Source organism: Lactuca virosa, chromosome 4 (assembly GCF_052849685.1).
Source record: "Lactuca virosa cultivar CGN04683 chromosome 4, Lactuca_virosa_CGN04683_v6, whole genome shotgun sequence".
NCBI classification, from domain to species: domain Eukaryota; kingdom Viridiplantae; phylum Streptophyta; class Magnoliopsida; order Asterales; family Asteraceae; genus Lactuca; species Lactuca virosa.
The window spans coordinates 100,173,208-100,199,810 of record NC_136429.1 but is presented as its reverse complement, the minus strand read 5'-3'; the positions used below and the strand labels follow the sequence as shown (position 1 = coordinate 100,199,810).

Genomic DNA, 26,603 nt, shown 5'->3' with positions numbered 1-26,603 from the left:
CAAATCAGGAAAGTTCCTCATCGCCCAAATTTCAATTGGACCGAAACTTGGAATCATGCAAGTTGAATAGTATGATGAATGAGAACTTTCAAGCATTGGAAAATCAAGACTAATTACTTGTTCACATGGATATGTGAGTCAAGTGAAGGACTAAAGGGATCGAGTACACATTCTTGTGCACTGGTCATGTCCACCACAAAGCTCGTTAAGACTATTTGATTTACTAAAGTTTAGTAAATATGGTTATACTTACAAGTTTAAGTATAATTCTGAAACATTGGAAAAGTCTCAATGTATGGCAGAACGAATGAGAAGAATCAAATTAGGCAGAAAGATAAAAGTTTCTCAAATCTGAAAAGATGGGAGAGTACTTTAGTATCATGTTTGTGATCATCTTAATGATGTAGAAATCATATCACAATTAGTCCTCTAAAGGTCATCTTAGTGCATTCTTATGACTAAGAAGAGGAGTCATGAATTGTTGAAATGGTTAGATCAGGAAGATGAGTCATACTTCGTTCCAAAACAATTCTTAGAGTCATACTCCAAGATTGTAACTTGAGTGACACATCTTAAAGAAAGGTTTAAAACACTTGTCAAATGTAAGAGTAAAAGTGTCCTACTCTTGTACATTTGAAATTGGTAAGTTGTGATGTTTTGGATAAAACAAAGACCAACTAAGGCCAATTGTGTGAAGTGTTTGTCTTGATAAAGAATCCGCACTATCTCTTGAATATTTGGCAAGATAGTCTTATATGTCAAGAGGATAGTGGGAGTCTTAAAGATCCTAAAAAGAATTTCAAGAACTAATCAAGAATAAAACCTGAGGTTCTTCACTAGCACACGACTTGAGGTTTATAACCTATCGTGTTGACATATTCTGTGCCCATTCCAGTTAAAGTTGGCTTTGCATAGGAGTTCTGAAAGTTCTCAATTGGTTGCATAACAACTTGGAAGCAATGGCAGGCCCTGTACTGCCAGGTGGCAAGAAGTTAAGATTGCATAAGTTCAGTCCATATGAGCTTGGATTTGTCATTATCCTTGTCTTGTGACTATGGTTTTGACGATTCACATGGATAAGAACACATACAACATAAAATCTAAGGGTCATAAGGTTTCTCTCCGATTCATGAAAATGATGGTGAGGAAACACTTCCACCAAGTAGATTTGAAGCAGATGGCAAAAGGTCTAAACAATTGAGACTATGATTACGACATCCCTTTTCATAGTTCTGAAATTGTTTAGACACACATGCATGCTATCTAAGGAAAGGTGTATGATTTTGATAAAGTTTTATCAAAGCATCTCGTATCAGAAATCTGAACTTTGGTAAGAAAGTCAATAAAGTATTGATTTTTAGAAGTCCAGCTGATTTCTGAGTACATGTCAAAGCTAGTGGGAGCATAAGTGTTATGCTAATAATCATCATGTTAGTGGGAGCATGATAATTATTGTTAGTGTTGCAAGTTAGCAATGTTAATTATAGAAAACAAAAGTTTCAATTCGTGAGGCTGCAGGGATTGAAAAAGTTGTTTTGCTATAATTAAGGGAGAGGATATACTTCATTTCAGTTCTAAAGGCTTAGATTGAGACCTTAATCATCTTTAGTCAAGACTATATATATGAATTTCATGTTGGATTGGTTCAACTTAAGGAAATTCTATATATTGCGTTCTCAAAATTCGATTATGATTATGGCATCCCTCTTCATAGTCAAAATTTGAAAACATGGCAAATAAAAATATTGTAGCAAAAGACTGGTCTAGAATCATGTCTTTATGTGAGACATCATGAATCGTGTACCATTTGCTTTGGGTACAGGATCGATTGCATGTGCTATAATATTTGTCATTTCTAAATTTTTCCAAATGCCCAGAGGCATTAAGAAGGGAAAAGGTCTAGAATTGGATATGACTAAAATGATTAAGCAATTGTCGAGGACAATCTGAGGTTTACCAAAGATTGGTTGCTCAGGGACAGTTGGAAGTATAGTGCTAATTTTGGAAGGACCATATTGACATATTCTGAAAAGAGGCATCTCTTATTCAGAAGTGATAGTCAAAATGAGAATATGGAGTTGTCTCCATAGGTGGAAGTTATCTGTGTAGGATTAGAAAACTTAATGCAAGAAGCATGTCCAAAGCAATGTACTTTGAATATGAGACTTAGTTTCCATGGAGTTGATCTCCATTGGAATACCTTATAATGACTGTTGACAAGTCTTTGTGACTTTGTACATATTCATTACATGAGGGTCAGTGCATATAAGTTTAAAATCTAAACAGATTTCGATAAATGATAGGAATTTGAAATTCTCACATTTTTCGATAAGGATTTGGGAGTGTGAAATTAGAATCATTGAAATTATGTTCAATTGGTTTATTTCACAAAGTAAGGATCATAGACAAACATAGAGTGCATACTTGGTGTATGGCAAAGCTATTGTTTAAGAAAAACATAGTGTACATGCTTGGAGCATGGGACAACTAGTGTTTTTAATTCAAGTATAAAGTTGATAAAACCGAAACAATGAATAATGAGTAATCAGTATGGTGATAAATAAAAGTGTTTATTTATATTCATAAGGTTTGATACCATATTTGATTCATTTATTCTTGTGTTTCACTTTGCATGTTTTGACTTCCAGAATAACTAAGTCGCTCTTCCTGAATGATTAAGTTATTCAAACCATCCACAGTCGGTCATATGTTGGAAGTAGATATGAATAAAGACTGTCATGGGTTGGTTTGTAGAGGTCCAAGTTGGTGGACAAAGTGGTGCCACAACACTCATGAGTGCTCATAAGTTCTGAGTATTGGATTCAACCCGCGCTCATTTGAATCACTTCATGGATTTTATCACGAGTGATCATGAGACGATAATATTTTATATTCTTCAAACCTAGAGATATGAGTTGTTACTATGAGTTGGTTATACATTGATTGCACGAAAACGCATTTGGTAACTCGATGTTATAAAACATGCCTTTGTGTATGATTCAACAAGTAGTAGAACAAGCCATATGAGTCGAAGTTTATCCATTCCTTTTACCTTCGGGATAAAAGCGATATCTGTGGGCCCCTCGATGATTTAGCGATGACACATGTGAGTGCTTGGCCAAGCCAGGACTGATTTGATTTGTTCAATCAGTCAGTCATCATAAATCGAAAATCGGGAAAACAACAAATAGATAGAGAGAATGATTATAACCCATGTCTCAGTCCATTTGATATCTAGAATGGAGGAATATATGATCCCTTATCTAATGGACAAGTCATTGACAAGGTCAGAGTTCGACAACGGCTTTAAGAGCTACGATTGCCAGTTAGGTTTTGAAGTCATACTCAATAATAGTTTTAGACTTATCCAAGTGGGAGACCGTTGGATTAATGTCTAAGTCCATAACTATATTTGGTATGTACTTGACCCGACCCGGCATGGTCCATTTGGGTTGCACTTCACCGCCACAATTTATATGGATAGTCTTTTGAGAATAGTATATTTATGATTTATATTAATATATTATAAGTTCTAATATATTAATATGGAATCATATTATTTAATTAGTATTGATCAAGAATTAATTTAGAATTAATTAAGTGATCAAAAAGAACTAATTAAATATGGACTCTTATATATATGGAATGGGCCAAGTTCATTTAGGTTGGGCTAAGCTTTCATGGATGGTCCATGGAGCTTTTAACCCATGGATCCTATGTAAATGAAAGGTCATGAGTATTAGGGTTTACATGGATGTAACCCTAATCCTCCATAATATATAAAGGGGTCCTTGGCTCACAAAATTGGAAGAAGTGTGTGAAAATAAGAGTGGGCCGATTTTAGTGTGCATACATATTCTCTCAAGTTATTCCAAGGTGTTTTGGTGATTTGTGATTCCATTTGAGGCTTCCACACTATTGGGGCTAAGCTCTTAAAGCTTGAAGACATCAAGCTACATCAAAAGGTATGTCATCTAACTAGAACTTTGTAGTATAGGTGCTTCATAATATGCTAGTTAGGATGAAACCTTGGAATAGTTAATATTTGCATGTATAATAGAGAAAACATAGATCCAAGGTTTATAGGGTTGCATGTACACCACAGGAGTGTTAGAATGCTCAAAACCCAATAGTGGTATCAGAGCCATGGGTTGTTTTCTGTTATATTGATGCAAATGTTTTATTTTCAAGTTGAAAAAAAAGGAAAAAAAACATGACGTTTGTCAAATTTTAAGATAATTACTTGTTTTTGTGAAAAACTAATTATTTGTAACATTTGAATCATTTGCTATATGAGTTGAATTAGGTCAAATTTAGTAAAAGATAAAATGATATGATTATTTTATTAGTTTTAAAAGTTTGATCTAAAGAGTTTTTTTTGAAACCTCCATAAGTTATGGATATGAAAAGGTTTTTAAAAAAATTGATTCAAAGTTTTTTATGGAGTTACAAAACTTGGTCTTAATGTTTTAAAGAATTCCATAACTTGTTCTTAAGTTATGGAACATGAAAAGTTTCATCATAAAACAAGTATTTAACTCCATAAGTTATGGAATCCAAAAGTTTTGGAATTTGAAAAAAGTTTTTTATGATAAAAAAAAAGAATTGAATTCTAAAACTCTTGGGTCCATAACTTAAACAATTAATTAAATGGTTTTAATTTTGAATTTAATAATTGGAATTATGATGTTTTTATTGAATAATTCAATTAACTCTTATGGACTTTATTAATAGATAATTAAAGTGTTTAATTAAATTAATAATTCCATAATGACATGGTTTAAATTTAATTAAATTAAGAGTATAGTTTAATTAATAGATTAAACCACCAAGTATTTTAAATGTCTAAAATACACCCTTATACTATTATAATATTAAAAGTTTAATATATTATATGTATAAGAGCAAGTCGTCTTACCATTAGTAGACCTCATTCACGAAGCCAGTCTATAAGGGGGGTATAAGGTTACTGCCTATAAAATGACAGTTTAATGGGTGTCCACTCTCACCCACCGCTTCCTTGACTGGTGGAGGGTCGTTAGCCGAACAGGTAGGACAAGGACTATAATTCTCCCTTCATTATAAGTATAATGATAAATACTAAGTAACTAAACACTTATAAATTTCCAATCTTAGTTACTTAGGAATATGTGAATAAGGTGCTAATCCATGAAATTACACTTTGCACTTTGTTTAAGCTGTTAGTGGAGCGTGTGTGGTTAACCGGCACACTAACCTGGACTTAACAAGGTAGGCAAAGGGTAACTTAATGTTTATCATAGTATCGTTGGAGCGTGTGTGGTTAACCGGCACATCGATTGAGGGGTAAATATTAAGGGTACCAAGTATATTTGCATGGTTACTTCACACCTTGTTTTGTGATCCTCGACATCCCAGTCACAAAACCTGAAGGGCACACTACCTTTGATATGATCCTACCTGGTTGTTGCTTACTTGATAGATCGTGAAGTAGACTTTGAGTTAATGATGAATCTAGACTAATAATTAGTCGCAATAAATATTAGACTAAAACTTAGTAATAATAATAATACTAGGTTACGTCAAAGGAAAAGACAATTGCTAGAAGCGAAGCACTGTCCGAATTACGAATCGTCACTTTTAACAAGAGAGTGCATAGTTACTTTCATCTTACACATAGATATAAAGTATTTAGTATAAATTACATGCTATATGTGCATAGTATCTATGTTCTTGATATCTATGTTGGATGAACAATTTATACATGTTTTATTTGATTTAAACTGTATATGTATTTTATACCTATAAATATGTTGGGTAAAGATGGGTAGATGAAAGGTGAAATAGATGATGAAAGATGAAATATATGATGATAGGCCTTGACTTTAAAGTTCATTCAATCATCTAGCGGAGTATAGATGAAGACCACAGATTATTCTAGACAGTCCAATGGAACGCGGGCAGGCTCGCAACCTGTAGGTGTTTTTGAACGACGTGTTCACCAGGTGTAATCCATCCCCCTCATGGTTGCCTTACTTACATATATTGATGAGGAATCCCCTATGTGCTCACCAGGCTCCCAAGCCTGACCCAATGAGTTTCTTGTATTACAGGTAGTGGCACAAGATCACCGATGTGATGGACAGATGAGAGACTTATGGATTATAGACCAGTAGAATAATAGATGTTGTGAGACCTATGTTATTTTCCGTTTATTCTTATGTACTGTATTGACGATGAAATCCAAACATTTTTAATATAATTAAAAGACATTTCTTTGGAAATGATTTGATAATATTTTTATCATATTTGGGAACAAATTCCGCAATATTATTCTTCAAAAAAATATTTTGATTTTCAAATAAAGCATAAACAAATCGGTCTTTTTTGGCCGTGAAATTGGGGATGTCACACTTTGGGTATGTTCTGATCATTGTATGGTTTCTTTTTAGTGTGGTGACGAGTACTCATGGAGGAGGTTCTGGTTCTGATTTAGGTTCGGGCTCTGGTGCTGAGCCGATTAATGAGAGGATTCGCGAGTTCGTTTCATCGAAGATCACCTGTGGTATTTTGGATGCGACTCCTGTGATGTTTGTGAAGGGTTTTGAGAATTCTAACACTCCTAAGGTGTACATGCAACCCTAAATACCTTGGATCTATGTTTTCTCTATTATACATGCAAATATCAATTTTCGAAGGTATTGTTCTAACTAGCATATTATGAAGAACATATAATATAACTTCTAGTAGAATTACATACCTCTTTGTTGTAGCTTGATTCCATGGAGCTTAAGAGCCTAGTGCCTCAAGTGTGACACCTCAAATGGTTCACACAACATCACCAACATCTTGGAATAACTTGAGAGAAAAGGTTCCTATGCTCAAATTGGCTAGCCCTCATGTGTACACACACTAGTGGCAATTTCTTGAGCCATGGGGTCCTTATATATAGTGGCTATTAGGGTTACACCATGTAACTCATGTCTTTCCATATTCTTCATGCTCCATGGGTTAAAACCTCCATGGAGTATCCATGGGTTACTCCATGGGTTTAGCCCAACATGAAGAACTATGGATCATAAGCCCACGTATATAAGAATGAATGATTTACACAATCAATCCCCATATATTTAATTAGTCTCCTTTTGATCATAATATTAATTCCAAATTAATTCTTGATCAATACTAATTAAATAATATGATTTCATATTAATATATTAGAACTTATAATATATTAACAAATCATAAATATCCTTTTCTTATAAAAGTCTATCCAAATTGTTCCGATGCCATGCAACCCAAATGGACCATGCCAATCGGGTCAAGTACATACCAATTATAGTTATGGACTTAGACACTAATCCAACAGTCTCCCACTTGGATAAGTCTAAAACTATTATTGCGTATGACTTCAAAACCCAACTAGCAATTGTAGCTCTTAAAAGCTGACGTCGAACTCTGAACAAATCAATGACGCGCCCATTAGATAAGGGATCATATATTCCTCAATTCTAGATATCATATGGACTGATACATGGATTATAATCTTTCTATCTGTCCATTTGTTGTTTCCCGATTTCCGATTTATGATGACCAACTAATTGAACAAATCACATTAGTCCTGGCTTGGCCAAGGACTTTGGGGTGTCATCACTAAATCATCGAGGGGCCCACATATATCGCTTTTATCCCTTTAAGGGTAAAAGGAATGGATAAACTTCGACTCATATGCTTGTTCTACTACTTGTTGAATCATACACAAAGGCATGTTTTATAACATCGAGTTACCAATGCGTTTTCGTACAATCAATGCATAACCAACTCATAGGCAACAAGTCATATCTCTAGGTTTGAAGAATATAAGATATTATCATCTCATGATCACTCGTGATAAAATCCATGAAGTGAGTCAAATAAGCGTGGGTTTAATACAACACTCAGAACTTATGAGCACTAATGAATATTGCAGCAACTCTTGCTATGTCCCATACCTTGGACATCTACAATCCAACATCATGACAGTCTTGATTCATATCTACTTCCAACATATGACCGACTGTGGATGGTTTGAATAACTTAGTCATTCAGGAAGAACGACCTAGTTATTCTGGAAGTCAAAACATGCAAAGTGAAACACAAGAATAATCGAATCCAATATGGTCTCAGAACTTATGAATATAAATAGAACACCTTTTATTTATCACCATATTGATTACCCATCATTCATTGCATACTGTTTCAAACTATCAACTTTATACTTGAATTAAAACAATAGTTGTCCCATGCTCCGAGCATGTACACTATGTTTTCTAAACACTAGTGATGCCATACACCAAGTATGCACACTATGTTTTTCCAAACATTAGTTATGCCATACACCAAGTATGCACACTAAGTTTGTCTATGATCTTTACTTTGTGAAATAGATCGATTGAACATAATTCCAATGATTCTCATTTCACAATCCCAAATCCTTACCGCAAATGCAAGAATTCCAAATTCCTACTATTTACCTAAATCTGTTAGATTCTAAACTTATATGCACTGATCCTCTTGTAATGATTATGCACAAAGTCACAAAAACTTGTCAACAGACATTACAGAGTATTCCAATGGAGACCATTCCGTGGAAACGAAGTCTCAAATTTAAAGTAAATTGCTTTAAACATCCTTCTTGCATTAAGTTTCCTATTCTTACACAGATTTAATAAATAACTTCCACCTATGGGAATATTTCCATATTCTCATTTTGAGTATCACTTCTGAACAAGAGTTGCCTCTTTTCAGAATATGTCAATATGGTTCTCTCCAAAAATTAACACCATACTTCCAACTGTTCCTGAGCAAACAATCTTTGGTAAACCTTAGATTGTCCTCGACAATTGCTTAATCAAATTAGTCATATCCAGTTCTAGTACTTTTTCCCTCTTAATGCTCTAGGCATTTAGAAAAAATTTAGAACAGATGAATATTATAGCACATGCAATCGATCCTATATCCGAAGCATATGGGACACAATCATGATGTCTCACATAAAGACATGATATTGGACCAGTCTTTTGCTATGATATTTCTATTTCTATTTGCCAAGTTCTCATAATTCAGATTATGAAAAGGGACGCCGTTATCATAATCGAATTTTTGAACGCAAATAATGGACCCATCATACAATACAACTTGCATGATTCCAAGTTTCTATCCAACTGAAACTTGGTTGATGAGAATCTTTCCTTATTTGGTAAATTATGACACTACCACAAACGATAGAATCAAATCCATTTTCCAATGTTGCTATCAATGGAATCATATAAACAGCAATTTTTCACAAATGCCATTGTAAGGATACTTAAAATAAATAAAATCAAAAATTTTCTTTTATTTTAGAACTTGCGGAAAAACTTATCCTTACAATGAAAATTGCATATGAAAAACTATGTTGTTATCTATTCCTAAGCAATCTATCACAACTCTTAAGCAGCAGCTGAAAAATTCTGATCATCGAACCATGCGATCGAAATCCATCTTCGCGATCAGAATCAGCTTACTCTTATTTAAGCTTCCTCTCTTTTCTTTTATTCTTAAAACTTCAACATGTGACCCAGTCACATGATGTAATAAGAATCTCCAAATAGGAACTTAATAGAGTTAGATAGTGGATTTACCTGAAGCAGAGTCAAACTTTTTGACTAGACCTACTCTCAGATCTTTTAGGTAGTTAAGGCAGCTTCGCAACCAATGCCTCTTCCTTTGGCAACAGAAACATATGGACCCTTTGGGAATGGCACACAGGACTATCTCAGAATTAGCCTTTCTCTTTACCATTTGGTCAACCGATTTGACTATGGCCGATCCCTTTCCATTGGAAGAAAAAGTTTTTCTAGATATCCAATGTTACCAATTGTCAATGTCCATGGTAGTTTGGGAAGTTGATCTACTAATCAAATTTGCTTTACCAGAGCTCCAAATCATTGCTGATTCAGCAGCACCAAGCAAACAAATAAGATCATTAAGGGTCATGTCATAGTCTTTTACATAGTAGTCCTTAAAGAACTCACTATGTGACTTAGGAAGTGATTGAACATCCAACTTCCTCAAGACTTTGACACCCAACTCTCCCGGTTTGTCAATATGTGACTTCATCTCCAAGATGTGAGCACACATAGACCTTGCTTGCAAATAGGGCTTGAGTGACCTTGAACTTGTGGGTTAGGGAGAATAATTGGAGGAGGTGGAGGGAGTGAAGAATGATTTTCGGGACATCATCTTCATTAGGAAAGTTTGTTCCAAGAGTTTTGGGAAGATCATAATTGTCTGAACCAGACATCTTTTTGGGAGATATTCAAGATAGTTGATTTAAAGTCCTTAATATAACACCCAATATGAAATATTAAGGCTAGGACCCAACACAATATTTTATAACTTGGAAGAGGGATGCTGTAATCCAAGCTATAGAATATTTGAAGGTAAGCGAATGACGATTCACCAATTTCCACCATGAAAAACGAAATAACTTATTAGGTTTTAATTGGATTTGAAACGCCTAGATCTTTTGAGATTCATTGAACTTTTCAATGGCATGTTTCAATCTCGATTGTGCCCTCTCAAATTTTGTGACTGGGATGCCGAGGATCACAAAACAAGGTGTGAATAACCATGCAAATATACTTGGTACCCTTAATATTTACCCCTCAATCGATGTGCCGATTAACCATACGCGCTCCACCGATACTATGATAAACATTAAGTTACCCTTTGCATACCTTGTTAAATCCAGGTTAGTGTGCCGGTTAACCACACACGCTCCACTAACGACTTAAGCAAAGTGCAAAGTGTAATTTCATGGGTTAGCACCAAATTTACATTTTCCTAAAGTAACTAAGATTGGGAATTTATAAAAGGTTTAGTTACTTTAGTATTTATCATTAATACTTTTAATGAAGGGAGAATTATAGTCCTTGTCCTACCCGTTCGGCTAACGACCCTCCACCAGTCAAGGAAGCGGTGGGTGAGAGTGGACACCCATTAAGTTGCCATTTTATAGGCAACAACCTTATACCCCCCTTAAAGACCGACTTTGTGAATGAGGCCTACTAACGGTAAGACTGACTTGCTCTTACATATATATATATATATATATATATATATATATATATATATATATATATATATATTATTAATTTATAATACTATAATGTATAAGGGTTGAATTTTAACTTTTAAAATTCTAAGGCTTAACTAGGAATTAAAATATTCATGAGGGGAAACTTTACAAATTACAAAACTTGAGGGCAAGTTTTGAACTATTCAAAAAATTTTCAATTCCATAACTTATGTGTTTAAAGTAGTTTTAATGAAAAACTCTTCAAGTTCCATAACTTGAGGACAAGTTATGGAAGACTTTAAAACATTTAAAAACGAGACTCTCCATTTTTCATAACTTATGGAAATCTTATGAGTTTTAATAATCATAAATGTGACTTTTCATATAACTTGAGGACAAGTTACAAAAACACATATTATGAACAACTTTTAGATTAATTTGGATTGAAAACATATTATCAGATAACTTTTCTGTTAATCTAAATCAACTCATAAGAACAAGATAATTCAAATCAAACACTTTTTCATGTAATTAGCCTAATCATTAAACTAATACAAAACATGAATCTATTGAAAATTATCTATGAAATTGGATTAGCATGAACATTACCACATCAAAAACAGGTTTACAAGTTCAAAAACAGCTTAGGGTAATGTTCCTAGTCCAATTCCAGCCTTAAAAGTCGAAAATATGCTGTCAGGGGCTCCTACTCGTCGAGTGTATGAACCTACTCGACGAGTAGGATGATTTTCCTCATGGACTCGGCGAGTTCATCAGTGGACTCGGCGAGTCCAGTGCCCAGACAGCCAAAAAATTGATTTTTCAGTTTTTTTCAGCAATTTGCATCAAGTATAATTGAAAACAAGCCTAGGCTCTGATACCACTGAAGGGTTTTGAGCATTCTAACACTCCTAAGGTGTACATGCAACCCTAAATACCTTGGATCTATGTTTTCTCTATTATACATGAAAATATCAATTTTCCAAGGTATTGTTCTAGCTAGCATATTATGAAGAACATATAATATAACTTCTAGTAGAATTACATACCTCTTTGTTGTAGCTTGATTCCATGGCGCTTAAGAGCCTAGTGCCTCAAGTGTGACACCTCAAATGGTTCACACAACATCACCAACATCTTGGAATAACTTGAGAGAAAAGGTTCCTATGCTCAAATTGGCTAGCCCTCATGTGTACACACACTAGTGCCAATTTCTTGAGCCATGGGGTCCTTATATATGGTGGCTATTAGGGTTACACCATGTAACTCATGTCTTTCCATATTCTTCATGCTCCATGGGTTAAAACCTCCATGGAGTATCCATGGGTTACTCCATGGGTTTAGCCCAACATGAAGAACTATGGATCATAAGCCCACATATATAAGAATGAATGATTTACACAATCAATCCCCATATATTTAATTAGTCTCCTTTTGATCACAATATTAATTCCAAATTAATTCTTGATCAATACTAATTAAATAATATGATTTCATATTAATATATTAGAACTTATAATATATTAACAAATCATAAATATCATTTTCTCACAAAAATCTATCCAAATTGTTCCGATGCCATGCAACCCAAATGGACCATGCCAATCGGGTCAAGTACATACCAATTATAGTTATGGACTTAGACACTAATCCAAAAATTTGGTAGCATTAAGGAGGGGATCATGGAGCTACTGGATGAGCGGCTTGGGGATTTCTGTGTTGAAATTGCGGTGGGTCAGTTGGGGGCTCGAACTGTATCTTTTTGGGGGTTCAAGGCTTGCGGATCCCCAAAGTTCTTCAGGAAGAAGGACCCTATTGCTAGTACGGAGTGGATTGACATGGAGAATGATCAGCAGACTAGTTTTTTCCATGAGAGATCGAATGTGGCAGCCATGTCTTTGACCCTATTGCTAGTAGTTTTTTACCTTCTGAGGGATGGAACCCGCGACTGGTGGGAAGAGCTTGGTCACTCCTTGGGAGCAGAAGCTGTGGCAGCCATGTCTTGGGATGATTTTGTGACAAGGTTTAGGGTAGATTTTCCACATGCTGTTGAGGTGCAACAATTAGAGAGGGAGTTTCGGGACCTTCGCCAGATAACAGAGACCGTGCCAGAGATCACCACCAAGTTCAGGGAGAGAAGTTTGTTGGTCCCGCAGTACGCTGCAGATGAGGAGATGAAGAAGACGAGGTACCATGATATACTTGCTGGATTAAGGTGTCTAAGCTCATAACTACATTGGTATATACCTGTAATTAAAAACAAAGTCCTCTTTGGGTTTCCCTCATGACCAGAAACATCTAGAAATGATATTAGGAGAAAGAAGGACAATTTATTAGATTATTATATTATTAATAAACTAATTTAAAACTATGGGCAAATATTTTTTAATATATTATATGATTAATATATTAATTGAAAATAGATACTTGATTTGTTAATTTATTATGTGATTAATAAATTAATATGGGATTAATTGTTAAATTATTGATTTGTTAATTTATATGATTAATCAATTAATATTAAATCAACTAGAATTGATTAATTATTAATCAGAATTAATTTGGAATTAATTCAGTATTAATTGGAATTAATTAAAGGTGCAATGAGCGAATTATAATTGTGTAATAGTTGAACAAAAGAAGCAATTCTAGAACTCTCCTTGGTATGGACGGTTTTGGAGGGTTTCCTAGGGTTTCTGGAAGCATCCTAGTTGTATAAAAGGAAATTATTTGAATTATGATTAAATCTGTTATTTAATACATTCAAATCTTGTTTTGCTTACAAGTTACCTAAGCTTTAAATAGTACCCCTTGGCTTGCAAATTTCGTTCATGACATTACCTATAAGCATATGAACAAAATTTCTCTCATATCTCATATCTCATCCTCATTCTATGGATTCTGGTTTTGGGTGTTAGCCATTAGAGGCATCATCCTTTTAGTGCTAGTTTTCCAAGACCAACAAACATAGGGGATTGAAATGATTTATTTGCTATAATAAATTTAAAGGTATGTAAACCCTAATTCATGAATTTCGATTTTCATTGAGTTCCTTTAGGTTTTTGAAATTCATAGTATGTTGCTATCAATTAGAGAAAACATAGATCCTTTATAGGTTGTATGTGAACTTCAGGGTTAAGATTTTCCGCTTTACATGTTTTTTGATAACCTATAAAACCCATCAATAGTATGAAACCTATTGTTTTCAATTGACTAGTGCATGAGATGAATTGGTCTTGATTGGGGTTTATCGAAAATAAACCATTGCTATTGCAAATTTCGACCTTAGCTTAGGTTTCTCGAAACATAGCCTCCTTCCCTTTGTTTTCGAAAATTGCCTTAGGGTTTCCTTAGGGTTTATAGTTTCCTTAATTATTATTTTAATTGTCTTAAAAATTGAATAGATAAAACTTGGTAACCCTTAATCCTAATTTTGAAAATTAGAAGGTAGGGATGAGGATCCGAGTTCGTATGCACTTGGGGCATTCAATTCTCTTCCCGGACCTTTCCTTCAAATCGTCCCATATATCTTTAGTGGTGATAGCATATTTTACGCTATTCTTGATTTCCTTCTCCGTTGCGTTAACGAGCCAACCTCAACGAATCCAATTTTATTTGAAGCAAATAATTGTTGGTCATCTCGTTCACCCAGTCGCTATAGTTGCCGTCGTTTAGCAGTTACCGCCAATGAAGTTGAGCTCGGGGTGATCCGCCGATGTGTGTAAATATGGTGAAGATATGTCGATTGCTTTTTCTCCGGTTGGTGGCGGAGGATTGCTGCCAGATTTATTTTAATTTCGATTTCTTATTATGAGCCTTGCCCTGATACGATAATAATTTTGAACTTGATAATAATCTTATTGCCAACTGAAACAACCACTACATAAATACGAGAAAAACAAAAGTAAATTAGGAAACTATCTACGTACGAAACTTAGGCTGCATGATGAAGTAAATAAGGAAAGTAAATATGAAATATAATACTATACGTATACGAATTAAAACAGTATATAGATAAGTCATGGTGTCAGGTTAAAGCAAACAATTGATTTATTTAGAATTTTGGGAGAAATGGAGAAAAGGGGAGTCGACGACGTACCGGCCATCGGCATTGACCTCGGAACAACCTACTCATGTGTCGCCGTTTGGAAGCATGATCGCATCGAAATCATTCCCAATAATCAAGGCAATAGAACGACACCGTCTTGTGTTGCTTTCGTTGATGAAGCACGTTTCATTGGCGATGGCGCCAAGAACCAAGCGGCTATGAACCCTGCTAACACCATATTTGGTGAGTTTTTTTTTGTTTTTTTTGGAAACTCTATATTTAAGAAACAGTCCGCTAGATCAGAATCATCAACAGTGGACTCTAATACATTTAAGTCCACCAAAGTCTTGATCCTTGTTATAAACTAATCTTTTGAGTTTTGAAGCAATGTTACGTACCCCAATTGTTCCATTATAAAGTTCATCAAGGGTTTTTTAAACACTACACTGCTTTTTTGTTTGAGAATGGTGGAAAGTCTTAATTACATTAATTTAGTGCATGTGAGCACAATTATAGTATATTTTCATTCTGTCGTGGACTGGCATCTCTTTCTTTGCATATTCTTTTACATATTACTTTGGTTTTTAAATATCAACCAAGAAATCTACTCCTAGATCGCCGGTTTAGGGTCTTAAAATCTGATATAGTTGATTTCCATAATTTCACTTTGCTAATGGCTGTATTAATTAACTGCGTATGTTCAGATGCCAAGAGGTTGATTGGAAGGAGGTTCAGTGATTCCAAAGTGCAGGATGACATGAAATTGTGGCCTTTTAAGGTCGTAGAAGGTCCAGCCGACACACCAAAGATAGTTATCTCCTACAAAGGAAAAACGAAGGAATTTTTGGCTGAAGAAATTTCATCCATGATTCTTGGGAAGATGAAAGAAACTGCTGAGTCATACCTTGGAAAAGTTGTAAGAGATGCTGTGATAACGGTTCCGGCTTACTTTAATGATTCACAACGTCAAGCAACAAAGGATGCTGGAGCCATTGCTGGACTCAACATCATTAGCATGATCAATGAGCCTACAGCAGCTGCAATTGCTTATGGTCTAGAGCTCTTCAAAACTAAAGAGAGAAAGAAGAATGTTCTTGTGTTTGATCTTGGTGGTGGGACTTTTGATGTCTCTATATTGACCATACTGGAAGGGGGTACGTTTGAGGTGAAAGCCGTTGCTGGTGACACCCATTTAGGAGGCGAGGATTTCGATAACCGCATGGTGGATCACTGTGTTCGAGAATTCAAAAGGAAATGGGAAAAAGACTTGACACCTAACAAAAAAGCATTGGGGAGACTTAGATGTGCTTGTGAGAAAGCAAAAAGGATTCTCTAATGTGATACACAGACTTCAATCGAGCTAGATTGCTTACATGAGGGGATTGATTTCTCTATGAAATTCAGTCGAGCTAAATTTGAAGAGCTCAACATGGATTATTTTGATCAGTGCATGAAGACTCTAGAGACATGTTTAAGTGATGCAAAGATGGAGATTTCATGGGTAAGCGATGTGATTCTTGTTGGTGGTTCAACTAGAATACCAAAGATCCAATCTATGTTGCAGAAACTTTTCTACTGGAAGGAGTTATACAAGAGCCTAAACCCCGATGAGGCTGTTGCATATGGCGCAGCAGTTTTGGGTGCAAAGTTAAGTAGTAACAGTGATAAAAGGTGTAGAGATTTAGTGTTATTAGATGTCACTCCTTTGTCCCTTGGTGTAGAAACACAAGGGGAAAGATTTGATGTGGTGATCCCACGGAACACTCAGATACCTATGAAGAAATCAAAAATTTATGTTACATGCGCTGACAACCAAACTTTCGAGGATATGAAGGTGTATCAAGGTGAAAGAGCTAGATCTAAAGATAACCATTTATTGGGGATGTTGAAAGTTTCCGGAATACCACCGGCTCCAAAAGGAGTTGCAAAACTCCATGTGTGCCTTGAAATAGATGCAAATGGTATCATCACAGTCACAGTGGAGATATTATCAACCGGTAAGATGAGTAAACTCAGGATTACCAACGAAAATGGAAGACTCTCCAAGGAAGAGATTGAGAAGATGATTAAAGATGCTGAGAAGTACAAACACAAGGATGAAGAATACAATAAGAAAGTTAGTGCATTCAATGCTTTAGAGGATTGCATATACAACATGAAGACGAAGATCAAAAATATGGCGTATGGTGTGAGGTTGAATGAAATGGAGCACGTGATTGCTGACACGACCAAGTGGACCGAGAACCACCAAGATGCATCTGTTGATAAGGTTCAAGCAATGAAGGAATATCTAGAGTCTATATGCATGTGAGAATTTTAGTTCTCAAATCATGGTCCTTAATTCAACTAGGGTAACTTATAAGGTGGTCTTTCTTTCATTGGTTTATGTTAAACATGTTGTGCAACTCATGAATTTTGGAATGGTATTTCGATCTGCTGCTCATGTAAGTGTTAGTTTTCTGTTACAATTAGTTACAAGGGTAGTTTAGTCTTTTATTACTCAAGTTTGTTAGAAGTTAGTTTTGATCAATTTCTTCTTTCTACGGATATATATATATATATATATATATATATATATATATATATATATATATATATATATATACACACACACACACTAGTTACCCGCACAAAGCGGCGGCGACGAATAATTTCTGAACAATGATTAATTAATTTCGATGAATAGTTTGCTTATATAGAGAGGGGTGAAGAATAGTTTCTTGTTATAGTTTACCTTTAGACCATTGTAATTTGAAGTGCATAGATAGTTGATTGTTTATCATAGTTAATACATTTGAAATCGAGAGTACATAGTGATAAAAGGCGACGAATAATTATTTTTTTCTCGTGAAAATTTCCGTTTGGCCATCATTTTGTTTTTGAAATACTCTAAAGATCATATAATTAACTCAATTATTTTTTTAACGTGAAATTTTCCCTTTGGCCATCATTTTGTTTTTGATATACTCTAACGATTATAAAATTAACTCAAAAATATAAGTTACCATTAATATATATATTTAATGTATGTTATTCTTTTTGCTTTAGATTGGAAAATTTAAAATAAAAAAAATGCAACCCCTCTGTTTTTAGTTTCAACTGAAAACAATAATATAGCTATATTTTTAACTCACAACATAAAAACGTATATTAATTTTAAAATAAAGTTATTAATTTATATTCGACATTATTATTTTATTAGTATTTTTTATCTAGTGTCGTAACAAACGGTTGTTATTTGTGTAATTTGTTTGATGTGCTTGATCATATTACTATTTAAAAAAGGATAGATTTTTTAGTTAAGCTTTTGAAGATATTGCAATTAACATTAATGTCATTATCTAAAACTTCAAAGATTTTTTTATTATACATATGACTTATATTTTATATGTAAAAACTATTTTTTTTATTTGAATCTATTTTATTTAAAATGTAAAACGGAATACAAAAGAAAATAATTGTTTAGTTAATGAATAATTGAATCGATTTACTTTTAAGAGGTTAATGTAATAAATTGATTTATTTATTTCCATTAGTTAATTATATTAATTAACCAGAATGTGAAGACATGGAATGCTTATCACCATATAACGCATTTTACTACAACTTAAAGCAATTAAACAATATCATATACCACATTACTCTTAGGCTTAACCCTTTTGATCTACGACAACTGAAAAACCGAAAAACATTGAAAAAACTTTGAAAAATCATGGAACATCAATGTTTATTGCATTAATTGACTTAATTTATTTAATGTGTTTAATATGTTACTCAAAAGGTTAAAGTTTAGAATGGGGCTGAATGTACATTGTTATTTCCTTCAAAAATATAAACACATATAGCTTCCATCATATCCTATTCCATAGCCTCTTGGATCAGCAAACACATTTTCCAGCAGCTAGCACCTAGATGAATTAGAGATTTTATTTCCATGATATATGGTATATTTTCTTCTCTATTGCCTTCAACATTGGTTCACCTGCTAGTTTGGAAAGACATCATGTCAAAAAATATAAGTTTATTAACTTGCTTGCTTGTATTGCTTTACCTCTTACTTTGACCATTATACCCTCCATATATATCATAATAATAGCACCAATAAACACAGATTTCATAAAAATTGAAAAAAAAAGCAAACTTGTAAGTAATAGTAAGTTATATTTTTGGGATTTCTGGCATATTATATATGCTAACATGCAAGTTACTACATTGCTTGTATTGCAGGGTGTATTATTAAAAAGAATTAAAGAGCAAGTCACCTTTGTATGAAAGTCGTGTTATAGTGCATCCGTTAAAAGCGATTAAAAGAAGAAATTAAAAACAACACATCATCTAAAAATGTACTTATATTCATATTTGGGTCTAGTATATTGGTTTTTCGAATCCACGCAAGCAACCATTTTATTTTTTTCTAACTAAACTATATGCTTTAACTTTATTTTCTCATTAAATCGTTGTATTTTAATTATGTACTTAGAAAAACATTACACTTTAAATTAATTATTTCCGGTCAATGTAATTTAGAAAAACATACATCATCAAGCCCTTCACTAAACCCGGAACATACTTGATTTTGGAAGTACAATGCCTTAACTCAAAAAAACTGAAGTTCAATTCCTCAATATAAGGAAACAAATTGAAACAAGATACCCCTATCCATGTCAAGAACATTGACGAAATGAAAAGATTTATGAGAAAACCTGACCAAAATCTAAATGTGATCCCATAATAGCATAGAGGAAAACTTCTCTTATAGAAATATCACGAGGTCAAAAAACACCATAGATATCGAGGTCAGAAAGAAATGCTACCTGAGGTTAGAGCTTTGAAATTTGAAATGAAGGTCAAATGATAAGAGAACATGGGCATATGCTAGAGGAATTTGTTGTTAAGGAGAGATTGTGGTGGTGAACGATGATGGTTAGAAGAAGTGATATGTGGTGAAGGTAGTAAAAAAGATTTAGCCAAGAGGGACTTCATAGATCATCCTGTACAAGACAAAAACTTTTATGAGAAAACAAATCGAAGAAGATTGAACAAAACTTATAACACCAAAGGATAAAATCATTTGATCCAACCATAGACTAAGAATCAGATCACAAACATGAACTTCTTTATTCATAAGAGGATCAATAGACCAAATAAATTGGGTATTTCCACAACTCTAAACATATTATGATCTGCAAACTGATGGATAAGAAGCACCAAATCTACACAAAATGATCATGGAAACGAGAATCAAAGCAATTAGAAATGCAGAAGAACACAATAAAAACCCTAGATTAAGAAAGATAGAAAGATACATGGAACGGGTCCAAAAGAATGATTTAATCGTTGCTTACCCTCAAATCGGATCGATAGTGAAAATTAGGGCTTGAAATCGTTGCAGGATCTAAAATCGTGGCAGCGTATACTAAAAAAATCAAAAATTCAACTCATTTCATGATAAAATTGATTACAATATACAATAAATCTAAATGCTTTTACCAAAATGTCGAATAGCAGAGATAGATACAATGATTACCTTTAAATCGGTATAGAGAGTGAGGAGTATATGTTTAAATCGTCGCAACTTCTAAAATCATTTGAACTCAGAGCTTGTGGAGGTGTTTGAAATGAGGGATTTGGGTTACTAAAGAGAAGGTGTGGATGTATAGATGTATATTTACAGGAGAATGAAACACCAACAATTGGAAAGTGGAAGTGAACAAAATCAACAGAGGTGTTGCAAGGAACGAAGGCTTGACATGTGTAACGATGACCATGAAATTGAGTGGTCATGCGGTGGAGAGTGAGGGAGTCGTACGGTTGGTTAAACGCCGCATATAGGGGAAACCTTTGGGAATTTAAAGGGGAAATTACCAAAATACTGGGAATTTAAAGGGGGAAACCTTTGGGAGATAAAGAACCGAAAAGGGGAGGGACTAAGTCAATTTTGACTGAATTAATTTGTTGACATATTTAAGCAGTTATGTTGACTCTATTTAAAATTTAAATGTTATGTTATGCTTATTGGGAAAGATAAGGATTACGATTTGAATCTTTCAATATTGGACATTGTGCTCTACAAACTTGTATTTATTGTGTTGTATTTTGTAACACTTAAATTATGATATTATTTTTATGATGGTTTGTTGTACTATTAGCTTAACACTTGGACGTCTTAAATCTATTTATAGAAATAGTAAGGTTTGTATAATAATATAGTAAAAGATATATATATATATATATATATATATATATATATATATATATATATATATATATACACACACACACACACACTAGCCGTTTACCCGTACTAAACGACGGGTGCGAATAGTTTTTTACGACGATTATTTTCATTCAGAAATATGTTATATTTCAAGGAACATAAGTTATTACTTTTGGTTACTGTTTCTGCTTTTAAATTATAAGGTATGTTGCTCGAATGGGTTAAAAGTGAGAGTACGTTGTTATTTTGGTTGAGATGAAGAAAGTTATGAGTTAAAAATAAAAGTAAAGTAAACTTGCCAAACTATATTCAAAACTCTCAAACTACACAAGTAAACATAAAATTAACATTAACAACATTTTTGTCACCAATTATAATAAAAATTTGTATATCTAGTAAATACATTGACATCTTTGTTTCAATAAGTTTTTAGAGAAATAAGTAAATATTCCGCACAAAAAAAAAGACAAAATAAAAGGCATCACGTTGGTCTTCCTATGCAATCATATTACAACTCCATGCATACAAAATTTATAGAATACAAAGTCTATTATTGATTATTTCATGTTTTTATAGTCCATGAATTCAATGAAAAGAAAAGAAGACAAAACACGATGGGGACCGCATCCATACGATTGTACAACAAATAAAGAAATAGGGAGGTGTACGTCCTCGATTTGTTCGATTAGAAGCTGAGAAATAAACAAAGTTTTTCAATCCATTTCCATTTATTTTTTTAACTTTTATATAGGCGTATAAAAAAAATTTATAATCCTTATTTTTTGTTTTTTCCTGCTTTGGCAGACACAGTTTGCATATCATTTGTTTTATATAACAAAAGAAGATACTTGATTTTGCAGATCTTTAAACAATGCCTGGAAGACACAACTCCCATTATCTTTTCTATAGACCTCCAAAATTACCAACCAATTCACTTGAAACATTGAGTATCAAAACTACCATCATTTTAAATCCAAGGGAAAAACCATCCTCCATTTTCAATTTTCCTCATATCTACTACGACACCGCCCAATCCTATAGAAAATATGATAATAACTTACAAATTGCAGAAAATAGCATAATAGGAACATACATACATTTCCTAACCCATAATAGCATCATACTTTCATTTCCTGAAACATAATAGCAACATACTTTCCAACTCTATTCCCATAAGTTCCCATTTACTTGCTTACTATAACATTCTACTTGTAATTGTTTCTTTTAAAAAAAAATTACAATAAACATAAATAAATTGGCTTAATGGAATACCTAATTCCAGCCACTACTTTCCAGATCACATAACCACAACTTCAACTTGTTTCTTTCCAACTTTACAGCTTCATATACCTCTTACTGATTTGGGTAACTTAGTTGGTTCAGCTGCCATACTTCTTATTGATGGTGCCTAATCAGTAATCAACAATAAAATTAGGGGAAATTGCAAAGGATTTCAACATACTTTACTTTTGAATTTTGATTACGATAAATTTTATCCACAACAACATCATGCTTTCTAAGTACAATGGTTTAATAAGAAAATACAAAAAAAAAGAATAAGAAATCAAAGTAAGATGTTATATTAAATTAAACACCAAAATGAAAGAATATTGTTATTTTTTGCATTTGGCCCCTGATTGGGTTAAATGCAAGAAAACTCAAGGTACTTTCATTTTGTTGTCTAATATAGCATATAACTTTCATTTAATCTTCTTTTTCAAATTTAGTTTAGTGCTTTTTTTCTTGAAATTTTTCATGGGGCAAAGTTGTAAAGAAAAGTTTTGACCAAAAAAACCCCACAAAATGAAATAAAAAAATAAAAGTATTTATTAATTATTACATCATTTTACATACAGTTACCAAGTGACTTGAGAAGTCCATCTCGATCAAACGCCATCTTAATTACTTCGTGAAGAATATCTTCATTAGTGTGCACCAAAAGAGTGTATTTAGAATTCTTAGTAATTTTCATTATCAATAAAGGTTATATTGGAATTGTATCTTTTTTGCATAGTGCATAGAAAACCTCACTAATTTCTTGAGTGCTTGGTAAACTTTGATTATTTTTTTAAAAAAATGATATAATAAGAAGATTTTAGAGTAACTTTAATACATTTTTATTGAAAATTCGTAGTAAACTTCAATAACATAAATTCAAAGATACTAAAACTAATTTTGCACTATATAAAATATTTTAGTTGCAAATAATTTTACCTCATAAATGCATTGTGCAGATTTTTACCAAACTACGCCAAGCACGTAAGCGATCCAAGCATCATCTTCAAGGTCTCAAATATTCTTCCGTAAGCGCAATTTCCATATCAAACAAAATAATTCTAACATACATAACAATTTCAAGAACACAACACGTTAACGGCTTCAACCTTAGACGGTGTTCGTACCCAATAAATGAAAATGAATTGCTCTGTTTTGGAAATTAACCCATTTTTTGTTTCAGAAAATAAAAACAAAGCGAAATTATTGTCTTGTGGGTATACAAATTATGGAGTTACATTTGAACCGATAAGGCCGATGTCTTGACTTCTTTAAGAGAACTTCGTGTAGAAAACTTGGACCGAATTTCTCAGAAAATAGATGTTGAATCGGATTCTGCGTGACGTTTGGTCAAAGCATGCGGTTTGACAAACGTGACATTTTAACCCTTCATGGGACCTTCACATTTTTAATGATTTTGACAGTTTCCATCATTATGCCCTTCAAGATGCTCGTTAGTTAAAAGGGTCCAGTGACATGACGAACAATGGTGTTGGGTAGATATGCAAAAAAAAAAAAAAAACAACAATTATATATAATAACCTTACTTCAGTAGCAGGGAATGAAGAAAAAGCTTTATCCTTCAAATAGCCAAAAACACCCACAAAAACAAGATCATATGTTATCCTACAGAAGAAGTAAAACATGAAATCGGGACAAAAACCTTGAAATCATAAAATCAATAAGAACAAAACTTACCTAACTGTTTTTATGTATGTTCTTAAGTTGTAGAGATGCATCAATTGGTTAAGAAGCATATTGATAGAAGAAAGAGTGATTGACCTATAAAGTCATGTAATGTAACCATCTAAGCTAATTTCTTTTGGAGCATCAGAAATGATGTTTGCATGTTAAGAACAAAGTAATAGTCATGTGGTTGATAACTATTTGATTGTCATTTTACCGTTAAAACACCATACATTGTCTCTCTCCGATTATATGTCTGTTTTCAAATTCTTTTGAGTATCTGATCATTCATTAAAATAAATTAAGAATCATCAAAAAGGTAAAAACACATCAATAGAAGAAATTAAAATGTATAAGAAATTCAGAATACGAAAATGTGTAAGAAATTCAGAATACGAACCTTAGTCCTCTCCATAACACAACTCACTATTCCCATCACAAGCACTATAATTGAAATCACACGGGTAGGCCAGTTTCCGTACCGATTACATCAAGCACATTTAGAATCACTTCCCTATGATTTTTAGTAAAGAAACAGAGGGATAAAGATGTTGAACACGACTCTTTGTATGAGAAACAACAAGACTTTTATTAAGACACTTAAGAAGAACTTACACTTTGTGAGACTACTACACACTTTGCTCTCTTTGAGGCTTTCTTGGATGGTTTGGATGTTGGGATGGTTTGGAGCAAATGAGCTCCACAACTATTTATAGGTGTTTCCACCTCCTTATAGGAAGTTTCTAGATCTACATACATTCATGACTATTCTAGAACTATCTACCGTATTCTATATCTATTACAAGCTTTTATATGTTTCTAGAATGTTCTATAATGTCCTAGATAAGTGTAGACATTCTTGTGTCTTCCATAGTGTTCTAGAATGTTCCATAGCCTTCCAGGTCTTCCATGTCATTGTAGAGTATTCTAGACTCTTCCAGTATATTCTTGAGTCTTCCATAGTCTTCCATAATGTTCTAGAATCTTCCAGAGCATTCTATAACAAGCTAACTTCTTCTAGATAATACTATTAGCTTTATTGGGCTAGTGATGATCTTTAACACTCCCCCTCAACACTAGCCCCCATTCTTCGTACCATGTTGAGCTGACGGCGAAAACCTTCACATTTTTCAATGCTTAACCCTTTGTGAACTCTATTTGCTACTTGGTCATTAGTCTTGATATGTCTCATATTAACTTCTTCCTTGAGAACTTTTTCTCTTCCACATGCTTTGTTTTTCCTCAGTTGTTGCAACCATTGCTTCATATATTGTTTCCATACTTGACAACGACATTCGTGGTTTCCTTTTGTTGCACCATAATATTGTTCCTGACACCGTTGAACTCTTTTGTATACTTTCTTATGACGTGATCCCTTATTGATCTGCTCATCTCGTTTAGATTTTGCTCGGTTGAGAGATTTTACTTTGCTCTTACAAATTAATGTTTTTTTCTTTTTTTCGCCTTATCCAGTTTCTCCATCACATGTTCCATTTTTCGTCTAAGATGCGACTTTTTATGTAACTCTGGTGACATCATGTTCTTATTCTTCTTCGGAATGTCCATCTTCGAGGGAACAACTTCCTCCTTCAAGGTTGTCATAAACTTTGTCTCACTCTTCTTGAGACCTTTGTCGAGTTGCATAGTTGATAGGATTCGGGACCCAATCCTATTTCTCTTCAACGATATAATGTGAATTATTGAACCCTTAGTGATACGCATGGTATCATCTCTCTCAAATGACCAGGGTTGTACGTTGTCTAGGAAATCCATTCCCAATACCATGCGATAGTCATCCATATGCACCACTGTCAAGTCTATGGTGCCTTCCCATTCTTCTATCTTAAGAGGTACTCTATATGCAACACCAATGATAGGCTTGGATAAAGAGTTGATGACTTTCAACCGGCCTGGATTTCTGGTGTATTTGATACCCAGCTTCCTAGCTTCATCTTCAGCAAGGAAATTATGAGATGCACCTGTATCTACCAATGCCTTGGTGTATCCTCCATTTACTCTGGCCTCCACAAACATCGACCTTCCTCTTTTAGTCTTATTCTCTTCTATGGCATATAGTGCCTCAACATCCCATTCATCATCTTCTTCCTTTTTGGAAGTTACTACATTGCTTTCCACAGACTTTTTCTTTGACCAGCAATCCTTGAACATGTGGCCCCACTTTCCACAATTGTTGCAGTTGCCTTCGAACCTCCTCCCCCGAGAACTCTTATTGTCGGTCTTTTGAGATCTCCATGGTTGTGAGGTTCCTTGCTGACTCTTCCCTTTGTCAACATTTT

General features: G+C 33.8%; 1 pseudogene; it reads left to right on the top strand.

Moving 5' to 3' along the window:
• The first annotated feature begins 15,151 nt into the window (after positions 1-15,151).
• On the top strand, positions 15,152-17,468 carry LOC145109940 (heat shock 70 kDa protein 1-like; annotated as a pseudogene).
• The last annotated feature ends 9,135 nt before the right edge of the window (positions 17,469-26,603 follow it).